General features: G+C 51.5%; 1 long non-coding RNA gene across 1 annotated transcript in view; it reads right to left on the reverse strand.

The window, feature by feature from the left end:
• Positions 1-18,803: 18,803 nt before the first annotated feature.
• The window catches only part of LOC116585838, a 190,091-nt gene continuing 185,739 nt past the window's right edge, over positions 18,804-23,155 (reverse strand). The window contains exon 3 of the long non-coding RNA XR_004283782.1: positions 18,804-18,894. This is a non-coding gene — a long non-coding RNA (uncharacterized LOC116585838). The remainder of the gene's footprint in view (positions 18,895-23,155) is intronic.

Here is a 23,155-nt window from a genome sequence, read left to right on the forward strand (position 1 = left end):
GGAGTCCTTTCTCTATTTTTTTTTTTTACCTCATGTGTACCACCAAAGAGGGATTGCAGAGAAGAGCTTTGAGTAGAGGTGACCAGACTTCTCGAGCTCTGGTTAATATTGGGAGACTAGGGGCATCGCAAGCCCCATATGTGGGCTATTGGTCCAGCCCGTGAGAGGCTTTACCTCAGACTGGGCTCACGCTGAGGGTCCCAATGTGTGTGTGTGCCCATTGTGGCCCTCAAGCATGGCTGGAGCCTCATGGGCGACGCTGGTTTCTCCTACACTAAACGTTGGACAATATGCCAACCACAAGATTTCTGGTCATGGGGAAGGAGGAGTTCTGATTTCTGCATCATGTACACCACTTGGCAGTGGGTGGAGATAAGTTCTAGGTTCTGAAGACTGAAAACCGAGGTTCAGAAGAGATGATGACCTAAGGCCATGGTGTGCCCGATGTGCTCAGTGTGCGGCCAGCTGTCTGGGTGTCGGTCACGAGGTCTAGGCTCAGTCTTTGTCAGACTGGGCATTACTTCCCAGGCTAGACTGTATAATTGGGGTACAGTTGAGTGGCATGCAGGTTGATCCTCATTTGGGGTTTCTGGGTAGCCCCATAGGGCAACGTTTTTCTTCTGGATGGCAGGCAGAGTGCTGCATTGTGTCTCCAGAATTCCCAACCTGGAGGGATTGTGAGCCAAGAGTGTGAGGAAGGAAGTCAGAAAACACAAGCTAGGCTTAGGTTTTGGGGCAAGGGTACGTCAGGCACACTCTGCAGAGCTGAATCAAGAGCTCGTGCATCTGAAGTCAGGGCAAGGATCAGACATTGCCTCAGGTGGGAGTTTCTGTCCATGATGTCCCCTACATGAAGGTGGGGGCATAACGAGGCCATGGAGATTTTCCCACTGTGCGTGTGTGTGATGCTGCAAACCACAAGGATTCCTTCTGCGGGACAGCCAAGACCTGTCGGATGGATCAAGGACACCCCATAAGGAACTTCTCCAGAGCGGGGTTCTAACAATGGATGCCTGGGCAGCCCAACTCGCATTCCAATTGTCTCCTAGCAACAAGGCAGGTTCAATCTGATGGCTCTGGGGAGCAACCGAGGAGGCTGAGTTGAAATGGATTCTCCTGAGAAGTGGTCATAAAGTGGTTTGGTGTCCATGGAGACCTTGGAAGGGGCCAGTGGCTCCAGGGACCTAAGGGTTTCTCGTAACTAGAGGTTTTGAGAGAGCTCCAAAGAGCAAGTTTCCCATGTGGAGACGAGATTGGTTCTAATTGGTACCTCTGGAAACCCCCATATGCTGCTATTGGATATCGGGCCTCTGAGGAGAGATGCCTGGGAACAAAAGCAATGGATCCGAGAGGGCCTAGGTGCCTGTCTGTTTCAATCTTCTTCTCTGAGGTTATCTGTCTATGGGTCTGAGTGGAGGTCATTGCTCAGCTTTGTCACAGATCTCCCCTGTTTGTCCTGGGTGGCCTACACTATTGGGATGGGTTCAGGGACATTTTGGTTTCTCCTAATCTATAGAGTTGTGCCCAATGGAATGGGCAGAATTCCCCTTTAGAGGGCAGGCACAGTCCTGAGGTGTGACTCCACGGACCCCGCCTGGAGGGTGTGTGGCCAGGACTGTGGGGACAGATGTCTGAAAAGTCAAACTCGTTTTGGGTGGTGGTGTATGGATGAGAGACCCCATCTGCAGACCATGAGGAGAATTTTTTGTGCCATGAACAAAGGGCGAGTGTGAGGTGCTTGCTCAGGCTTTTGTCTCTGGATTTTGTGTCAACGGTGGCTGTGGAAAGCTGAGGCAGCCTCATGGGCTATATACAAGTCTTTCTGTCTGTAGATTTGGCCCAATCCCAAGTGTTTGGAACATTCTGTGTATGGGAGGAGTCTTTCTGTGTTTTTTTTTACTCTGTTGTCCCACCAAAGAGGGATTCCAGAACAGTCCCTGAGTAGGGGTGACTACACATCTCAACCTTTGGTTAAGATTGGGGGTCTAGGGGCTTAGCAAGCCCCATATGCGAGCTCTTGGTCCAGTCACTGAGAGACTTTACTTGAGGATAGGGCTCACGCTGAGAGTTACAATGTGTGTTTGTGCCCATTGCAATCATCAAGCATGACCGGGGCCTCATAGGCCACACTGGTTTCTCCTACACTGAACGTTGGACAACATGCCAACTGCAAAAGTTCTGGCCATGGGGAAGGAAAAGTATTTATTTCTGCATCACCTTCACCCCTGGGCAGTCAGTGGAGTTAAGATCTAGATTCTGAAGCCTGAAAACCAAGTTTGGGAAGAGATGACGACCTAAAGCCATGGCGTGTCCAATGTGTTCAGTGTGCATCCAGCTGTCTGGGTGTCGGTCAGGAGATCCGGACTCAGGATGTGTCAGACAGGACATTAGTACCCAGGCTAGACTGTATAATTGGGGTACAGTCGAGTGGCTTTCCATTTGATCCTCATTTGGCATTTCTGGGTAGCCCCATAGGGCATTATTTTTCTTCTGGAGGGTAGGAGGAGTGCTGCATTGTGTCTCCAGAATTCCCAACTTGAGGGCTTGTAGGCCAGGAGTTTGAGGACGGAATTCTGAGAACACAAGTTAGGCATAGGTTTCGGAGTGAGGGCATGGCAGGCACACTTTGCAGAGCTGAATCGTGGTCTCGTGCATCTGAAGTCAGGGCGAGGATCAGACTTTGGCTTAGGTTGGAGTTTCTGTCCATGATGTACCCTACATGAAGGTGGGGGGACATCACGAGGCCATGGAGGTCTGCCTGCGGTGGGATTGTCTGATGCTCCAAACTGCAAGGATTCATTCTGTGATAGTCGAGACCTGTTGCATGGATCCAGGACGTCCCAAAACTAACTTCTTCAGAGCAGGGTTCTAACGATGGATGCCTGGGGAGCTCAAATCGCATTCCAATTGTCTCTGAGCGACAAGGCAGGTTCGATCTGCTGGCACTGGGGCAACAACCGAGGGGGCTGAATTGAAATGGACTCTGCTGAGGATCATTCATAATGTGGGTTGGTGGCCATGGAGACCTTGGAATGTGGTGGTGGCTCAGGGTCTTTGCAGGATTCTCCAACCTGAAGGGTTTGACTCAGCTCCAGCAAGGCAGCTTCCCATGTGGAGATGAGATGTGTTCTATTTGGTGCCTCAAGAAACCCCCATATGCTGGTCTTCAAACCCAGGCCTCTGAGGAATGACACCTGGAAACCAAAGCAAGAGTTCAGATTAGGGGCCTAGGGGCCTGGCAGGTTCAATCATCTGTCTCTGTGGACATCTGTCTGCGTGTTTGAGTGGAGGTAGTTGCTCAGGTTGTTGCAGAATGCCCCTTTTTTTCCAGGGCGGTTTACAGTAGTGGGATGTCCTCGAGGGCCTTGAGGTTTCTCCTATTCTGAAGGGTTCTGGCCAATGGAATGGGCAAAGTTTCCTAGAAGTGAGCAGGAAGAGTCCTGTGGTGTGGCTCCAGAGGACCCAGCCTGGAGGCTGTGTGTGCCAGGGCTGTAGGGACAGACGTCAGAAAACACAAACTCGGCTGAGATTTGGGACCGAGGTTATGGCAGGCCTGATCTGCAGTCCGTGAAAGGATCACCTCGGGATATGAAAGGAGGGCGACTGGGAGGCGGTTGCTCAGGCTTTTGTCTCTGGATGTTGTGTCCACAATGGCCGTTTAATGTAGGGGTGGCCCCATAGGCCGAGGAAGAGTATTCCCTCTCTGGTGATATGCCCAGCTCCCTAGACTTTGGGGTCATTCTGTGGGAAGGGAGGAGTCCTGTTTTCTGCCTCAGGTGTCCCCCCAGTAGAGGGATTCTAAAGCAGAGCAGTGGGTACTGACAACAGGAATACCCGCACTCTGGTTAGGCTTGGGGGTCTATGGGCATGGTAAACCCCATATGCTAACTATTGGTCCAGCCACTGAGAGGCGTCACTTGAATACGGGACTCAAGCTGAGGGTCACAATGTGTGTGTGTCCCCAAGGCAGCCCTCAAGCATGGGCGTGGCCTCATGAGCCATCCAGGTTTCTCCTACACTGAAGGATTGACTCCCTGCCAACAGCAGGTTTTTGCCATTGGAAAGAGTAGTTCTGACTTGTGCATCAGGTTCCCCCCCTCCCCGTGGAGATAAGGCCTAGGTTTTGATGCCCAAAAACCCAGATTGGGAAGGGAAGATGGCCTAAGGGCGTGGCGGGTCACATGTGCTGGGTGTGTGACCAGATGTCTCGGTGTATGTTGGAAGGTCTGGGCTCAGGCTGTGTAACACAGAGCATTAGTGCATAGGGTAGCCTATGCAAATGGGGTGTTTCCAAGGGCTGAGCAGGTTCATCCTCATTTGGGGTTTCTGGGCAAAGCCATAAACAATGTTTTTCTTCTGGTGGGCAGGCAGAGTGCTTCATTGTGGCCCCAAAATTCCCAATCAGGAAGGTTTGTGTGCCAGGAGTGTGAGGACAGAAGTCTAAAAACAAAAGCTAGGGTGAAATTTGGGACCAAGGGCATGACAGGCCCACTCTGCAGAGGCTGAAACGAGGTCTCTGAAGTCAGGGTGAGGATCGGATGGTGGCTGAAGCTGGAGTTTGTGTCCATGATGGCCGCTTCATAAAGCAGGGGCCTCATGAGGCTAGGAGGTTTTACCATGCTGCGTTTGTGAGTTGCTCCAAACTGGAAGGTTTTCTTCTTCGGGACAGTCGAGTCCTGTTGGATGGCTCCAGGACATCCCATATGGAAGGACTGGAGAGTAGGGTTCAAAGGATGGATGCCTGTACAGCATACCTCGTATTCCCATTGGCTCTTTGCGACAAAACATTTTTGAACTGCTGGCTCTGGGGCGAGCTACCCAGGTGGCTGAGTTGAAATGGACTCTCCTGAGGATGGGTCATAATGTGGGTTTGTGTCCATTGAGACCTTGGAATGTGTTGGTGGCTCAGGGCCCTGCAGAATTCGCCTACCTGAAGGGATCGATACCATTCCAATAAGAAAGCTCCCCATGTGGAGATGAGAGAGGCTCTGTTTGGTGCCTCAGAAAAGCCCCAGATGCTGGTGTTCGAACCAGTCCTCTGAGGAGAGACACCTGGAAACCAAAGCTCAGGTTCAGATTAGGGCTTAGGGGCCTGTCCGTTTCAATTTTTGTCTTTGGGGACAGTGTCTGAGGGTCTAAGTGGAGATAGTTGCTCAGCTAGTATCAGAGTGCCCCTCTTAGTCCAGTGCGGCCTAAACTATCGGGATGGCCTCGGGGGCCTTGGAAGTTTCTCCTTATCTTTAGGGTTGTGGTCAAAGGATTGGGCACAGTGAACTTGGATAGGACAGGCAAAGTCCTTCGGTGTGTCTCCATAGGCCCTAGCCTGGAGTGTGTGTTGGTCTGGGCTGTGGGCACAGAAGACTGAAAACACAAACTCGGCTTAGGTGTGTCCTAACAGCACCGAGGGTATGGCAGGCCGTATCTAGAGACCATGAGGGGAGCTCCTCGGCTATTGAAAGATGGGTGAGTAGGAGGTGGTCCCTCAGTCTTTTCTCTGTGAATGTTGTGTCCAGAATAGCCGTGGATTTTAGGGTGACCTCAGGGGATATGGACGAGTCTCCCTTTCTGGGGATTTGGCCCAGCTCCCAAGAGTTTGGGGTCATTTTGTGAGAAGGGTGGAGTCCTATTGTCTAGCTCAGGTGTCTTTCCAAGAGAGGGATTCCAGAGCAGAGCCCCAGGTACGGGTGACAGGAAAACTCGAACTCTGGTGAGGATTGGGAGCATAGGGGCTTGGCAAGCCCCATAGGCGGGCTCTTGGTCCAGGGCCTGAGAGGCCTTACTTCGACATGAGGCTCATGCTGAGGGTCACAATGTGAGTTGTGCCCAAGTCAGCACTCATGTTGGGAGTGGCCTCAGGGGCTATGAAGGTTTCTCCTACCCTGAAGGTGTGACTCCATGCCAACAGCAAGCTTTCTAGCCACGGGGAAGGAGGAGTTCTGATTTGTGCTTCAGGTACCCACCTGTGCGTGGATTTGATATAATGTCTAGGTTCAAATGTCTGAAAACCCAGGTTGGGAAGAGATGACAGCCTAAGGCCTAGGGTCCTGTCTGGCTCAATCTGCTTCTCTGGAGACATCTGTCTATGGACTAAGTGGAGGTAGTTGCTCAGCTTGTGTCAAAACGCTGAGGGTCACAAAGAGTTTTTTTTTTTTTCCAAAGCGGCCCTCAACATGGCCTGAACGTTGGACAACATGCGAACCAAAGGTTTCTGGGCATGGGGAAAGAGGAATTCTGATTTCTACATCACGTTCACCGCTAGGCAGTGATTGGAGATAAGGTCTAGGTTCTGAAGCCCGAAAACCGAGGTTGGGAAGAGATGATGACTTAAGTCCCTGGCAGGTCCGATATGCTCATTGTGTGGCCAACTGTCTGGGTGTCAGTCAGGACGTCCAGGCTCAGGCTGTGTCACACAGGGCATTAGTGCCCAAGGTAGATTGTGTTATTGGGGAACAGTCGAGTGGCGTGCAGGTTAATCCTCATTTGGGATTTCTGTTTAGCCCCATAGGGTAAGGTATTTCTTCTGGAGGGAAGGCACAATGCTGCATTGTGGCTCCGCAATTCCCAAACTGGAGGGCTTGTGGGCCAGGAATGTGAGGACGGAAGTCTGAGAACACAAGCTTGGTTTAGGTTTTGGCAGGCCCACTCTGCAGAGCTGATTCGAGATCTCGTGCTTCTGAAGTCAAGGCGAGGATCAGCCATTGGCTCAGGTTGGAGTTTCTGCCCATGATCCGCCTTCATGAAGATTGGGGGCATCATGTGGCCTGGGAAGTTTTCCCATGATCGGAGTTGTGAGATGCTCCATGCACGATTCCTTCTGTGGGACAGTCGAGACCTGTTAGATGGCTCCAGGATGTCCCATAAGGAAATACGCCAGAGCAGGGATCTAAGGATGCATGCCTGAAGAGTCTGCCTCACATTTCAATTGTATCCAAGGAACAAGGCTGGTTCGATCTGATGGCTCTGGGGGAGCAACCAAGGGGGTTGAGTTAAAATGGACTCTCCTGAGGATGGGTCATAATGTGGGATTGTGTCCATGGAGACATTGGAATGGGGTGGTGGCTCCAGTGACCTGAAGTTTTCTCCTAACAGGAGGTTTTGACACAGCTCCATAGAGCAAAATTTCTATGTGGAGAAAAGAATTGTTTTGATTGGTACCTCTGGAAACCCCGATATGCTGGTATTGGAATCCAGGCCTCTGAGGAGAGACTATGAAGGTTTCTCCTACTCTGAAGGTGTGACTTCATGACAACAGCAAGCTTTCCAGCCATGGGGAAGGAGGAGTTCTGATTTGTGCTTCATGTACCCAACTGTGTGGGGATTTGATATAATGTCTAGGTTCAGATGTCTGAAAACCCAGGTTGGGAATAGATGATAGCCTAAGGCCATGGTGTGTCCAATGTGCTGGCTGTGAAGTAAGCTGTCTCCTTGTCTCTCGGGTCGTCTGGGCTCAGGCTGTGTCAGACAGAGCATTAGTTCCCAGGGCAGCCTATCCAATTGGGGTGCGGTCGATGCCCGAGCAGGTTGATCCTCATTTGGGGTTTCTGGAGAGCCCCCAAGGCAAAGGTTTTCTTCTGGTGGGCAGTAAGAGGGCTGCATTGTGGTTCCAGAATTCCCAGTCTGGAGGGCTTGTTTCCTAGGAGTGTGAGGAAGGAAGTTTGAAAACACAAGCTAGCATGAGGTTTGGGTCCGAGGGCACGGCAGGCCCACTCTGCAGAGGCTGAATCGAGATCTCCTGCATCTGAGGTCATGGCGAGTATGACACGTTTCCTCAGGCTAGGGTTTGTGTCCATGATGGCCCCCTTCTGAAGGGGGTGGGGGCTTTATGAAGCCAGGGACGTTTCCTTACGGGGGGAGTTGTGAGCTACTCCAAACTTCAAGGTTTCCTTCTGCAGGACAGTCGAGTCCTATTAGATGGTTCAAGGATGCCCCATAGGGAAAGACTCGGAGCAGGCGTCTAAGCATGGATGCCTGGAAACGCCACCTCACATTCTCACTGTTTGGTCGGGACAAGGCAGGGTCAATCTGTGGGCTCGTGGGGGAGCTACCCAAAGGGCTGAGTTGAAATGGACTCTCCTGAGGATGGGTCATAATGTGTGTTGGATGGCCATGGAGATCTTGGAATGTGTCGGTGGCTCAGGGACTCTGCAGGATACTCCAAACTGAAGGGTTTGACACAGCTCCAACAAGGAAGCTTCCCATGTGGAGATGAGAGGTATTTTGTTTGGTGCCTCAGAAAAGCCCCATATGCTGGTCTTCGAACCCAGGCCTCTGAGGAGTGACACCTGGGAACCAAAGCAAGAGTTCAGATTAGGGCCTAGGGGCCTGTCCGTTTCAATCTTCTGTCTCTGTGGTCATCTGTCTGCATGCATGCATGCAGGTAGTTGCTCAGCTTGTGTCAGAATGCCCCTGTTTGTCCAGGGCGGCTTACAGTAGTGGGATGTCCTCAGGGGCCTTGAGGTTTCTCCTATTCTGTAGGGTTATGGCCAATGGAGTAGGCACAGCTTCCTAGGAGAGAGCAGGCACAGTCCTGTGGTTTGGCTCCAGAGGATCAAGCCTTGAGGCTGTGTTTGCCAGGACTGTGGGGACAGATGTCCGAAAACACAAACTTGGCTCAGGTTTGGGTCCAAGGATATGGCAGGCCTGATCTCCATTCCATGAGGGGATCTCCTCTGGATATGAAAGGAGGGCGAGTGGGAGGCAGTCGCTCAGGTTTTTGTCTTTTGGTGTTGTGTCCACAATGGCCATTTAATGTAGAGGTTGCCTCATGGGCCGAGGAAGACTCTCCCTCTCTGTGGATTGGCCAAGCTCCCAAGTGTTTGGGGTTATTCTGTGTGAAGGGAGGAGTACTGTTATCTGCCACAGGTGTCCCCCCAGTAGAGGGATTCTAGAGTAGAGCAGTGGGTACTGACAACTGAATAGCCACCAGCTAGTTAAGCCTGGGTGCCTATGGGCTTGGCAAGCCCCATATGTGGGCTCTTCGTCCAGCCACTGAGAGGCGTTACTTGAATAAGGGACTCACGCTGAGGGTAACAATGCGTGTTTGTGCTCAAGATGGCCCTCAAGCATGGGCATGGCCTCATGGGCCATGCTGGTTTCTCCTACACTGAAGTTTTGACTCACTGCCAACAGCAAGGCTTCTTGCCATGGGGAAGGAGGAATTCTGACTTGTGCATCAGGTTCCCCTGTGCAGGGATTGGAGATAAGGTCTAGGTTCTGATCCCTGAAAACCCAGTTTGGGAAGGGATGATGGCCTAAGGCCGTGGTGGGTTCAATGTGCTGGGTGTGCAGCCAGCTGTCTCACTCTCTTTGTCGGAAGGTCTGGGCTCAGGCTATGTAAGACAGAGCATTAGTGCTTAGGGTAACCTACGCAAATGGCGTTTTGCCGAGGGCCAAGCAGTTTGATCCTCATTTGGGGCTTCTGGGCAACGGTATAGACAATGTTTTTTTTTTTTTTTTCTGGGGGGCAGGTAGAGTGCTTCATTGTGGCCTCAGAATCCCCAGTCAGGAGGGCTTGTGGGCCAGGAGAGTGAGGACTGAAGTCTGAAAACGCAAGCTAGGGTGAGGTTTGGGGCCAAGGGCACGGCAGGCCCACTTTGGAAGGTTGAATCGGGATCTCCGGCATCTGTATTCAGGGTGATGATCAGACGTTGGAAGATGCTGGAGTTTGTGTCCATGATGGCCCATTCATGAAGTGGGGGTTTCATGAGACCAAGGCAGTTTTCCCACACTGAGTTTGTGAGTTGCTCCAAACCACAAGGTTTCCTTTGCAGAACAGTCGAGTCGTTTTGGATGGCTAAAAGGACGTCCCATACGGAAGGACTGGAGAGCAGGTTCGAAGGATGGATGTCCGTACAGCATACCTCGCATTCCCATTATCTATTTGTGACAAGGCATGTTTGATCTGCTGTTTCTTGGACAAGCTACCCAGGGTGATGAGTTGAAATGGACTCTTCTGAGGATGGGTCATAATGTGGGTTTGTGTCCATGGAGAACTTAGAATGTGCTGGTGTTTCAGGGACCCTACAGAATTTGCCTACCTGTAGGGTCTGATACAGCTCCAATAAGAAAGCTCCCCATGTGGAGATGAGAGAGGTTCTGTGTGGTGCCTCAGGAAAGCCCCATATGCTGTTCTTCGAACCCAGGCCTCTGAGGAGAGACTCCTGGAAACCAAAGCAAGAGTTCAGATTAAGCCTAGGGGCCTGTCCTGTTCAATCTTCTGTCTCTGTGGTCATCTGTCTGCGTGCATGCATGCAGGTAGTTGCTCAGCTTGTGTCAGAATGCCCCTGTTTGTCCAGGGTGTCTTACAGTAGTGGGATGTCCATAGGGGCCTATCCCATTCAATCTTTTTCTATGTCGACATCTGTCTACGGGTCTGAGTGTAGGTAGTTCCTCAGCTGTTGTCAGATTGCCTCTGTTTGTCCTGGGTGGCCTACACTATTGGGATTGCCTCGGTGACTTGCAAGGTTGTGACCAATGAAATGGGAAGAATTCCTTTGGAAAAGGAAGGCACAGTTTTGAAGTGTGGCTCCAAGGGCCCAAGCATGGAGGGTGTGTGGGTCAGGGCTCTGGGGACAGAAGTCTGAAAACATAAACTGAGCTTAGGTTTGGGGACGTAGGTATGGTAGGCCCGATCTACAGACTGTGAGGAGAACTCTTTGGGATATTAACAAATGGCGAGTGTAAGGCGCTTGCTCAGGCTTTTGTCTCTGGATTTTGTGCCAACAATGGCCGTGGAATGTCGGGGAGGCCTCATGGTCCATGGAAGATTCCCTCTCTGTGAATTTGGGCCATTCCTAAGAGTTTTGGGTCAATCTGTGGGATGGGATGAGTCATTTCTGTTTTATTACCTCAGGTGTCCCACCAAAAGAGGGATTCCAGAGCAGAGCCCTGGTCAGGGGCGACTGGAAAACCCGACCTCTGGTTAAAGATTGGGGCCTAGGGGGATGGCAAGTCCAATATGTCATCTCTTGGCCAAGCCTCTGAAAGGCCTTATGAGGACAGGCCTCATGCTGAAAGTCCCAATGCGTGTTTGTACCCTCAGAGCACTCAATTAACCAGCCTCAGGAAACCCCCATATGCTGATACGGAAACCAGGCCTCTGAGGAGAGATACCTAGAAACCAAAGCAATGGATCCGATTAGGGCCTAGGGGTTGTCCGGTTCTATCTTATTCTCTGGGGACATCCATCTATGGTATAAGTGGAGAAAGATATTCAGCTGGTGTCAGACCGCCATTGTTTGTCCCGAGCGGCCTACACTATTGGGATGGCCTCGGGGACTTTAGAGGTTTCTCCTAATTTGTATGATTCTGGACAATGGAATGGGCAGAATTCCCATGGAGGGGCCAGGCAAAGTCCTGGTGTGTGGCTCCAGGGGCCCCAGCCTGGAGGCAGTGTGGGCCAGGACTGTGGGGACAAGTCTGAAAACACAAACTCAGCTTAAGTTTGTGGACGTAGGTATGGCAGGCCTGATCTATAGACGGTGAGGAGATCTCTTCAGGATATGAAGAAAGAACGAGTGTGAGGTGCTTATTCAGGATTTTGTCTCTGGATTTTGTGTCGCCGATGGCCATGAATGTCGAGGAAGCCTCCTGGGCCATGGACGAGTCTTCCTCTCTGTGGATTTGGCCAGATCCCTCTTGTTTGGGGTCAATCTGTAGGATGGGAGGAGTCCTTTCAGTTTTGTTACCTAAGGTGTCCCACCAAAAGAGGGATTCCAGAGCAGAGCCCTGGGGAGGGGCGAATGATCAACATGAACTATGGTTAAAAATTGGGGCCTAGTGGCATGGCAAGCCCAATATGCCATCTCTTGGTCCAACCACTGAGAGGTCTTACTTGAGGACTGGGCTCACACTGAGGAACACAATGCCTGTTTGTTACCAATGTGGCCCTCGAGCATGGGCGGGGCCTCATGGGCCTCACTGGTTTCAACTACACTGAATGTTGGACAACATGTCAACCAAAAGGTTTCTTGCCATGGGGAAGGAGTTGTGATTTCGGCATCATGTTCAACCCTGGGCAGTGATTGGAGATAAGGTCTAGGTTCTGAAGCTTGAAAACCGAGGTTGGGAAGAGATGGCAACCTAAGGCCATGGCGGGTACGATGTGCTCAGTGTGAGGCCAGCTGTATGGGTGTCAGTCGGGAGGTCCGGGCTCAGGTTCTGTCAGACAGGGCATTAGTGTCCAGGGTAGACTGTATAATTGGGATACAATAGAGTTCCGTGCAGGTTGATCTTCATTTAGGGATTCTGTGTAGCCCCATAGGGCAATGTTTATCTTCTGGAGCGCAGGCAGAGTGCTGCATTGTGGCTCCGGATTTGCCATCCTGAGGGCTTGTGGGCCAGGAGTGTGAGGACGGAAGTCTTAGAACACAGCTAGGCATGGGTTTTGAGGTGAGGGCACGGCAGGCACACTCTGCAGAGCTGAATCGAGATCTCATGCATCTGAAGTCAGGGCGAGGATAAGACGTTGCTGCAATTTGGAGTTTCTGTCCATTATGGCCCCTTCATGAAGGCGGGTGCATCACGAGGTCATGGAGGTTTTCCCACGATGGGAGTTGTGAGACTCTCCAAACCACAAGGATTCCTTCTGCGGGACCATTGAGACCTGTTCGATGGCTCCAGGACATCCCATAGGGATGACTCCAGAGCATGGTTCTAAGGATGGATGCCTGGGCTACCCGCCTAGCATTCTAATTGTCTCCGTGCGATAATTCAGGTACGATCTGATGGCTCTGGGGGAGCAACCGAGGGTGCTGAGCTGAAATGGACTCTCGTTCGCATGGGTCATAATGTGGGTTTGTGTCCACTGGGACCTTGGAATGGGGCAGTGGCACCAGGGTCCTGAAGGTTTCTACTAACCAGAGTTTTTGGCACAGCTCCCACATGCAAGTTTCCCATATGAAGACGAGATTTGTTCTGATGGGTGCCTCAGGAAAGCCCCATATGCGAATATTGGAAACCAGGCCTCTGAGGAGAGATGGCTGGAAACCAAATCAATGGATCTGCTGAGGCCTGTTCGGTTCAATCTTCTTCTCTGGGGACATCTATCTCCAGGTCTGAGTGGAGGTAGTTGCTCAGCTGGTGGCAGATAGCCCCTGTTTGTCCCGGGCGGCCTACACTCTTAAGATAGCCTTGGGGATGATGGAGGTTTCACCTAATTTGTTCTGATTGGTTCCGACTCGACATCCCATGGCCATCGTTGACACAAAATCCAGACAAAAACCTGAGGAAGCGCCTCATACTCGCCCTTTGTTCATATCCCAAAGAGTTCTCATGTTCTCTAGATCGGGCCTGCCATACCTAGGTCCCCAAACCTATGCCAAGTTGCTGTTTTCAGACTTCTGTCCCCACAGCCCTGGCCCACACATGCTCCAGGGTGGGGTGCCTCGAGCCACACCTTAGGACTGTGCCTGCCCTCTCAAAGTGAATTCTGCCCATTCCATTGGCCACAACTGTACAAATTAGGAGAACCATCCAAAGTCCCCGGGGCCATCCCAATAGTTTAGGCCGCCTGGGAAAAACAGGGACGATCTGACACCTGCTGAGCAGCTAGCTCCACACAGACCCAGAGACATATATCCCAGAAAAGAAGATTGAACCGGACAGGCCCTAATCAGATCCATTGCATTGGTTTCCAGGCATCTCTCCTCAGAGGCCTGGTTTCCAATACCAGCATAAGGGGGTTTCCAGAGGCACCCATCAGAACAAATCTCGTCTCCACATTGGAAACGTAATCTTTGGGGCTCTGTCAAAAGCTCTGGTTGTGAAAATCCTTCAGGGCCCCAGATCCACTACCCCATTCCAAGGTCTCCATGGACACAAATGCACAATATGACCCATCCTCAGGAGAGTCCATTTCAACTCACCCCCCTCGGTTGCTCCCCCAGAGCCAGCAGATTGAACCTGCCTTGTCATTAGGAAATAATTGGAATGTGAGACAGGCATGCCACACATCCATCCTTAGAATCCTGCTCTGGACTCATTCCGTATGGGACCTCCGAAAGCCATCCAACAGTTCTCGAGGAAAGAGAAATCAGAAAGAATCCTTGCTGTTTGTAGCATCTCACAACTCCCATCATGGGAATACCTACATAGACGCTTGAGAACCTCCCCCTTTATGAAGAGGCCATCATGTACAGAAACTCCAACCTGAGCCAAAGACTGATCCACGCCATAAGTTCAGATGCACGAGATCTCGATTCAGTTCTGCAGAGTGTGCCTGCCATGCCTTCGCCCCGAAACCTAAGCCTAAGTTGTGTTCTCAGAATTCCGTCCTCACTCTCCTGGCCCACAAACCTTCCAGTTTGGGAATTCTGGAGCCATAATGCAGCACTCTTCCTGACCCCAGAAGAAAAATGTTGCCCTATGGGGCTACCCAGAAACCCCAAATGAGGATCAACATACATGCCACTCGACTCTACCCCAATTATGCAGTCTACGCTGGGCACTAATGCCCTGTCTTACACAACCTGTGTCTGGACCTCCCAACCGACACCCAGACAGTTGACCGCACACTGAGCACATCGGACCCGACCATGGCCTTATATCGTCATCTCTTCCCAAACTCGGTTTTCAGGCTTCAGAACCTAGACCTTATCTCCAATCACTGCCCATGGTTGAACATGATGCAGAAATCAGAACTCCTCCTTCCGGGTGGCAAGAAACCATGTGTTTAGCATGTTGTTGAACGTTCAGATTAGGAGAAAACAGCGTTGTCCATGAGGACTCACCCATGCTTGAGGGCCAGGTTGGCCAAAAACTCACACTGTGACACTCAGCGTGAGCCCAGTCCTCAAGTAAGGCCTCTCAGTGGCTGGACAAGGAGCCAGCATATGGGGCTTTCCATGCCTCTAGACCCCCATTCTAAACCAGAGGTCGGGTTGTGCAGTCACCCATCCCCCAGGGCTCTCCTCTGGAATCCGTCTATTGGTGAGACACTTGAGGTAAAAAAACAGAAAGGACTTCTCCCATCCTAAAGTATGACAGCTAACTCTTTGGATCAGGCCAAATCGCCAGAGAGGGATACACGTATGTGGCCAATGAAGCCACCTTGACATTCAATGGCTATCGTTGACACAAAATCCAGAGACAAAAGCTTGAGGAGGCACCTCACATTCGCCCTTTGTTCATATCACGAAGAGTTCTCCTCATCCTCTGTAGATCGTGCCTGCCATACCTATGTCCCCAAACCTAAGCCGAGTTTGTGTTTTCAGACTTCTTTCCCCACAGCCCTGGAGCACATACCCTCCAGGCTGGGGCCCCTGGAGCCACACCTCAGGACTGTGCCTGCCCTCTCCAAGGGAATTCTGCCCATTTCATTGACCCCAACATTACAGATTAGGAGAAGCCTCCAAAGACTCTGAGGCCATCCCAATACTGTGGGCCGCCCGGGACAAAGAGGGGCGATCTGACACAAGCTTAGCAACTACCTCCACTCAGAGCAGTAGACAGATGTCCCCAGAGAAGATTGAACTGGACACGCCCTTAGGCCCTAATCAGATCCATTGCTTTGGTTTCCAGGCATCTCTCCACAGAAGCCTCGTTTTCCATACCAGCATATGGGGATTTCCTGAGGTACCAATCAGAAAAAATGTCCTCTCCAAATGGGAAACTTGCTCTTCAGAGCTGTGTCAAAACCTCCACTTAGGAGAATCCATCAAGGCCCCGTGGTCACCGCCCCATTCCAAGGTCTCTATGGACACAAACCCACATTATGACCCATACTCCGGAGAGTCCATTTCAACTCAGCCCACTCGATTGCTCCCCCACAGCCAGGAGATCGAACCTACCTTGTCGTTAGGAGATAGTTGGAATGTGAGACGGGCTGCCCACGCATCCATCCTTAGATCCCTGCTCTGGAATGGTTCTGTTTGGGACGTCCTGGAACCATCCAACAGTTCTCAACACAGAAGTCCCACAGAAGGAATCCTTGCTGTTTGGAGCATCTCACAACTACCATCACGGGAATACCTCCATGGCCTCGTGAAATCCTCCCCTTCATGAATGGGCCGTCATGGACGGAAACTCCAACCTGAGCCAATGTCTGATCCTCGCCCTGACTTCTGATGCATGAGATCTTGATTCAGCTCTGCAGAGTGTTCCTGCCATGCCCTCGCCCCAAAACCTAAGCCTACCTTGTATTCTCAGACTTCCGTCATCACACTCCTGACCCACAAGACGTCCAGTATGGGAATTCTGGAGCCACAATGCAGCACTCTGCCTGCCCTCCAGAAGAAAAACGTTGCCATCTGGGGTTATCCAGAAACCCCAAATGAGGATCAACTTACATGCCACTCGACTGTACCCCGATTTTACAGTCTACCCTGGGCACTAATGCCCAGTATGACACAGCCTGAGCCCAGACCTCCTGACTGAAACACAGACAGCTGACCGCACACTGAGCACAACGGACCCGCCAAGGCCTTATGTCATCATTTCTTCCCAACCTCGGTTTTCTGGCTTCAGAACCTAGACCTTAACTCCAATCACTGCCCAGGGGCGAACGTGATGCAGATATCAGTACTCTGCGTTCCCCATGGCCAGAAACGTTGTGGTTGGCATATTATCCAACAATCAGTGTAGGAGAAACCAGTGTGGCCCATGAGGCCCCGCCCATGCTTGAGTGCCACATTTGGCACAAACACGAATTGTGACCCTCAGCATCATCCCTTTCCTCAAGTAAGACCTCTCAGTGTCTGGAACAAGAGCCCGCATATGCCTCTTCCATGCCCCTAGACCCCAAATCTTAACCAGAAGTCAGGTTGTCCAGTTGACCCTCTCCAGGGCTCTTTTCTGGAACCCATCTTTTCGTGGGACTCCTGAGGTGAAAAAACAGGAAGGACTCCTCCCATCCCAGAGAATTACACCAAACTCTTGGGGTTGGGCCAAATCCCCTGAAAGGGATACTCGTCCATGGCCCATGAGACCACCTCGACATTGCATGGCCACCGCTGACACAAAATCCAGAGAGAAAAGCCTGAGTAAGTGCCTTACAGTTACACTTTGTTCATATCCCAGAGTTCACCTCATGGTCTGCAAATCAGGTCTGTCTAACCTACCTCCCAAACCTAAGCCGAGTTTATGTTTTCAGACTTCTGTCCCCACAGTCCTGACTCACACACCCTCCAGGCTGGGGCCCCTGGAGCCACAACTCAGGACTGTACCGGCCCTTTCCAAGGGAATTCTGCCCATTCCATTGGACAAAACCTAAGATTAGGAGAAACCTCCAATGTCCCCGAGGCCATGCCAATAGTGTAGGCCGCCCGGGAGAAACAGGGGTGATCTGACACCAGCAGAGCAACTACCTCCACTCAGACCAATAGACATATTTCCCCAGAGAAATGTATTGAAATGGACAGGCCCCTTCACCCTAATCGAATCCATTCCTTTGGTTTCCAGGCATCTCTCCTCAGAGGCCTGGTTTTCAATACCAGCATATGGGGGTTTCCTGAGGCACGGATCAGGAAAAATCTCATCTCCACCTGGGAAAGTTGCTCATTGGAACTGTCTCAAAACCACTGGTTAGGCGAAACCTTCAGTGCCTTGGTGCCACCGCCCCATTCCAAAGTCTCCATGAACACAAACACACATTAGGAGCCATCCGCAGGAGAGTCCATTTCATCTCAGCCCCCTCAGTTGCTCCTCCTGAGCCAGCATATCGAACCTGTCTTTTTGCTAGGAGACAATTGGAATGTGAGGCAGTCTGCCCAGGAATCCATCCATAGAACACTGCTCTGGAGTCGTTTCCTATGGGACGTCCTGTAGCCATCCAGGAGGTCTCAATTGTACCTGCAGAAGGAATCATTGTGGTTTGGGGCATCTCACAACTCCTATCGTGGGAATACCGACATGGCCTCTTGAGACTCTCCCCCTTCATGAAGGGGCCATCATGGACAGAAACGCCAACCTGAGCCAAAGACTGATCCTCATCCTGAGTTCAGATGCTGGGGATCTCGATTCAGCTCTGCAGAGTGTGCCTGCTGTGCCCTCGCCCCGAAACCTAAGCCTAGCTTGTGTTATCAGACTTCCGTCCTCACACTCCTGGCCCACAAGCCCTACAGATTCGCAATTCCAGAGCCACAATGCAGTATACTGCCTGTGCTCCAGAAGAAAATAGTTGCCCTATGGGGCTGCCAAGAAACCCCAAATGAGGATCAACCTACACCCCACTCGACTGTACTCCAATTATACAGTCTACGCTGAACACTAATGCCCTGTCTGACACAACCTGAGTCCGGACCTCCCGACCGACACCCAGACAGCTGGCTGCACACTGAGCACATCTGACCCGTCATGGCCTTAGCTCGTCATCTCTTCCCAACCTCGTTTTTCACACTTCAGAACCTAGACCTTAACTCCAATCACTGTCCAGGGGTGAACGTGATACAGAAATCAGAACTCCTCCTTCCCTATGGCAAGAAACCCTGTGGTTGGCATGTTGTCCAACGTTCAGTGTAGGAAAAAGAGTGTGAACCATGAGGACCCGCCCATGCTTGAGGACCCTGTTGGGCACAAACACGCATTGTTACCCTCAGAGTGAGCACTGTCCTCAAGTAAGGCCTCTCAGAAGCTGGAACAAAACCCTCCTTGGGGCTTGCCATGCCCCAAGGCCCCCAATCTTAAATAGAGGTTAAGTTGTCCAGTCGCTCCTCCCCAGGGCTCTGCTCTGGAATCCTTCTTTTGTTGGGACACTTTAGGTAAAAAAAAAAAAAAATAGAATTCCTCTCATCCCACAGAATGAGCCTAATCACCTGGGATCGGGCCAAATCCCCAGAGACGGAGACTACCCCAGAGGCCACCCCGACATTCCACGGCTATCTTTGACACTAAATACAGAGTCAAAAGCCTGAGCAAGTGCCTCACACTCACTCTTTCTTCAAATCCTGAAGAGTTCTTCTCATGGTCTGTATTTCTGGCCGGCCATAACTTTGTTCCCAACCCTAAGCCGAGTTTGTGTTTTTACACTTCTTTTCCCAAAGCACTGGCCCACAAACCCACCATGCTTGGGCCCCTGGAGCCACACCTCAGGATTCTGCTGTCCTCTCCAAGGAGATTCTGCCCATTGAATTGGCCACAACCCTACAGGTTAGGAGAAACCTCCAAAGTCCCCTTGGCCATCCCAATAGTGTAGGACCCTGTGAGATAAATAGGGGCGATCTGCCACTAGCTGAGCAACTACCTCCAGTCAGACTGGAGACAGATATCCCCAGAGAAGAACATTAACCGGACAGGCCCCTAGGCCCTAATCAGATCCATTGCTTTGGTTTCCATGCATCTCTCTCTGAAGGCATGGTTTCCAATACCACCATATGGGGAGTCTTCTGAGGCACCAATCAGAACAAATCTCGTCCCCACATGGGAATCTTGTTCTTTGGAGCTGTATCAAAACTTCCAATTAGGACAATCCTTCAGGGCCCCAGAGCCACCACCCCATTCCAAGGTCTCCATGGACACAAATCCACATTATTACTCATCCGCAGGAGAGTCCATTTCAACTCAGTCCCTACAGTTGCTCCCCCAGAGCCATCAGATGGAGCCTGCCTTGTCATTAGGAGACCATTGGAATGCGAGGCAGGCTGACAGGCATCCATCGTTAGAACCCTGCTTCGGAGGCATTTTATATGGGATGTCCCGGCACCATCCAACATGTCTCGAATGTCCCACAGAAGGAATCCTTGCAGTTTTGAGCGTATTACAACTCTCATAATGGGAAAACCCCCATGGCCCCGTGATGCCTGCCCCCCACTTCTTGAAGGGGCCATCAGGGACAGAAACTCCAACGTGAGCCAACATCTGATCTTCTTGCTGACTTCACATGCATGAGATCTCGATTCAGCTCTGCAGAGTGTGCCTGCCATGCCCTCGCCCCAAAACCTAAGCATAGCTTGTGTTCTCAGACTTCCGTCCTCACATTCCTGGCCCACAAGCCCTCCAGTTTGGTAATTTCGGACACACAAGGCAGAACTCTTCCTGTCCTCCAGAAGAAAAACGTTGCTTTATGAGGCTACCTAGAAAACCAAATTGAGGATCAACCTGCAGGACACTTAACTGTACCCACATTATACAGCCTACACTGAACACTAATGCTCTGTCTGACACAGCCTGAGCCCGGACCTCCCATTCGACACACAGAAATCTGGCCGCACACTGAGCACAACAGACCTGCCGTGGCCTTAGGTTGTCATCTCTTCCCAACCTTCATTTTCAGGCTTCAGAACTTTGACCTTATATCCAGTCACCGCCCAGTGGTGAACGTGATGCAGAAATCAGAAATCCTTCTTCCCCATGGCCAGAGACCTTGTGGCTGGCATGTTGTCCAACGTTCAGTGTAGGAGAAACCAGAGTTGCCCATGAGGCTCCACCCATGCTTGCCGGCGGCATTGGGCACAAACATGCATTGTGACCCTCAGCATATGCCCTGTTCTCAAGTAAGGCCTCTGGTGGCTGGACCAAGAGCCCGCATATGGGGTGTTCATTCCACTAGGTCTCCATTCTTAACAGGAGTTCGGATTTTCCAATCGCCCCTCCCCAGTGCTCTGCCCTGGAATCCCTCTTTTGGTGGGACACCTGAGGTATAAAAACAGAGAGGACTCCTCCCATCCCACAGAATGACCCCAAACTCTTGGGATTGGACCAAATCCTCAGGGAGAAAGACTCGTCCATGGCCCATGAGGCCACCCCGACATTCCACGCTCACCATTGACACAAAATCCAGAGACAAAAGCCTGAGCAAGTGCCTCACACTCACCCTTTGTTCATAGCCTGAAAAATTCTCCTCATGGTCTGTATATTGGGCCTGCCATACCTACGTCCCCAAACCTAAGCCGAGTTTGTGTTTCCAGGCTTCTGTCCGCACAGCTCTGGCCCACACACCCTCAATGCCTCGCCCCTGGAGCCACAACTCAGGACTGCGCCTGCCCTTTCCAAGGGAATTCTGCCCATTCCATTGTCCACAACCCTACAGATTAGGAGAAACCTTCAAGGTCCTCGAGGCCATCCCAAAAGTGTCGGCCCCCGGAACAAACAGGGGTGATCTGTCCCAAGCTGAGCAACTACTTCCACTCAGACCCATAGACAGATATCCCCAGAGAAGAAGATTGAACTGGACAGGCACCTAGGCCATAGTGGGATCCATTGTTTTTGTTTCCAGGCATCTCTCCTCAGAATCCTGGTTTCCATTACCAGCATATGGGGGTTTCCGGAGATACCAATCAGAACAAATCTTGTCACCACATGGGAAACTTGCTGTTTGGAGCTGTGTCAAAACCTCCAGTTAGGAGAAACCTTCAGGTCCCCAGATTCCCCCCCCCATTCCAAGGTCTCCATGGACACAAACCCACACTATGACCCAACGTCAGGAAAGTTAATTTCAACTCAGCCCACTTGGTTGCTCCCCCAGAACGAGCAGATCTAACGAGACAATTGGAATGCAAGCCGGGCTCTCCAGGCATCCATCTTAGAATACTGCTCTGGCATCGTTCCGTATGGGACACGTGAAGCCATCCAACAGGTCTCAACTGGCCCACAGAAGTAATTCTTGCTGATTAGAGCATCTCACAACTCCCATCATGGGAAAACCTCCATGGCCTCATGATGCCACCCCCCTTCATGAAGGGGGATCATGGAAAGAAACAACAACCTGAGCCAACGTCTGATCCTCAACCTGACTTCTGATGCATGAGATCTCGATTCAGCTATGCAGAGCATGCCTGCCGTGCCCTCGCCACAAAACACTTACTTAGCTTGTGTTCTGAGACTTCAGTCCTCACAGTCCTGAGCCATAGCCATCCAGTTTGGGAATTCTGGAGCCACAATGCAGCACTCTGCCTTCCCTCCAGAAGAAAAACCTTGCCCTATGGGGCTACCCAGAAATGCCAAATGAGGATCAACCTGCACGCCACTCGACTGTACCCCAATTATACATACTAGCCTGGGCACTAGTGTCCTGTCTGACACACCTTGATCCTGGATCTCCCGACCGACACCCAGACAGCTGGGGCCACACCTCTGGACTGTGCCTGCCCTCAAGGGAATTCTGTCCATTCCTTTGGCCACAACCATACAGATTAGGAGAAAACTCTGAAGACCCCAAGACCATCCCAATACTGTCCGCCACCCAGGACAAACAGGGGCGATCTGACACCAGCTGAGCAATGACCTTCACTCAGTACCATAGACAGATGTTCCCAGAGAAGATTGAACCGGTCAGTTCCCTAGGCCCTAATCGGATCCATTGCTTTGGTTTCCAGGCATCTCTCCTCAGATGCCTGGTTTCCAATACCATCTTATTGAGGTTCCTGAGGCACCAATCAGAACAAATCTTGTCTCCACATGGGAAACTTGCTCTTTGGAGCTGTCTCAAAACCTCTGGTTAGGAGAATACTTCAGGGCCCTGGAGCCACTGCCCCATTCCAAGGTCTCCACGGACACAAACCCACATTATGACCGATCCTCAGGAGAGTTCATTTCAACTCAGCCCCCTGGGTTGCTCCCCAAGAGCCAGCAGATTGAATCTGCCTTGTTGCTAGGGAACAATTGTAATGCGAGTTGGGCTGCTCAGGCATCCATCATTAGAACCCTGTTCTGCAGAAGGTCCTTATGGGACATCCTGGATCCACCCAACAGGTCTCGACTGTCCCGCAAAAGGAATCCTTGCGGTTTGGAGCATCACGCAATCCCACCATGGGAAATCCTCCATGGCCTCGTGATGCACCCCCACCTTCATAAAGGGGCCATCATGGATAGAAACTCCATCCTGAGCCAACGTCTGATCCTCGCTCTGACTTCAGTTGCATGAAACCTCGATTCAGCTCTGCAGAGTGTGCCTGCCGTGCCCTCGTCCCGAAATCTAAGCCTAGCTTGTGTTCTCAGTTCCGTCCTCACACTCCTGGCCCACAAGCCCTCTGTTGGGAATTCTGGAGACACAATGCAGCACTCTGCCTGCCCTCCAGAAGAAAAACGTTGCCCTATGGGGCTACCCGGAAACCCCAAATGAGGATCAACCTCCATGCCACTCGACTGTACCCCAATCATACAGTCAATCCTGGGCACTGAAGACCTGTCTGACACAGCCTGAGCCCAGATCTCCCGACTGAAACCAAGACAGCTGGGGCCACACCTCAGGACTGTGCATGCCCTCTCCAAGAAAATTCTGCCC

The sequence above is a fragment of the Mustela erminea genome, chromosome 3 (genome assembly GCF_009829155.1).
Source record: "Mustela erminea isolate mMusErm1 chromosome 3, mMusErm1.Pri, whole genome shotgun sequence".
NCBI classification, from domain to species: Eukaryota; Metazoa; Chordata; class Mammalia; order Carnivora; family Mustelidae; genus Mustela; species Mustela erminea.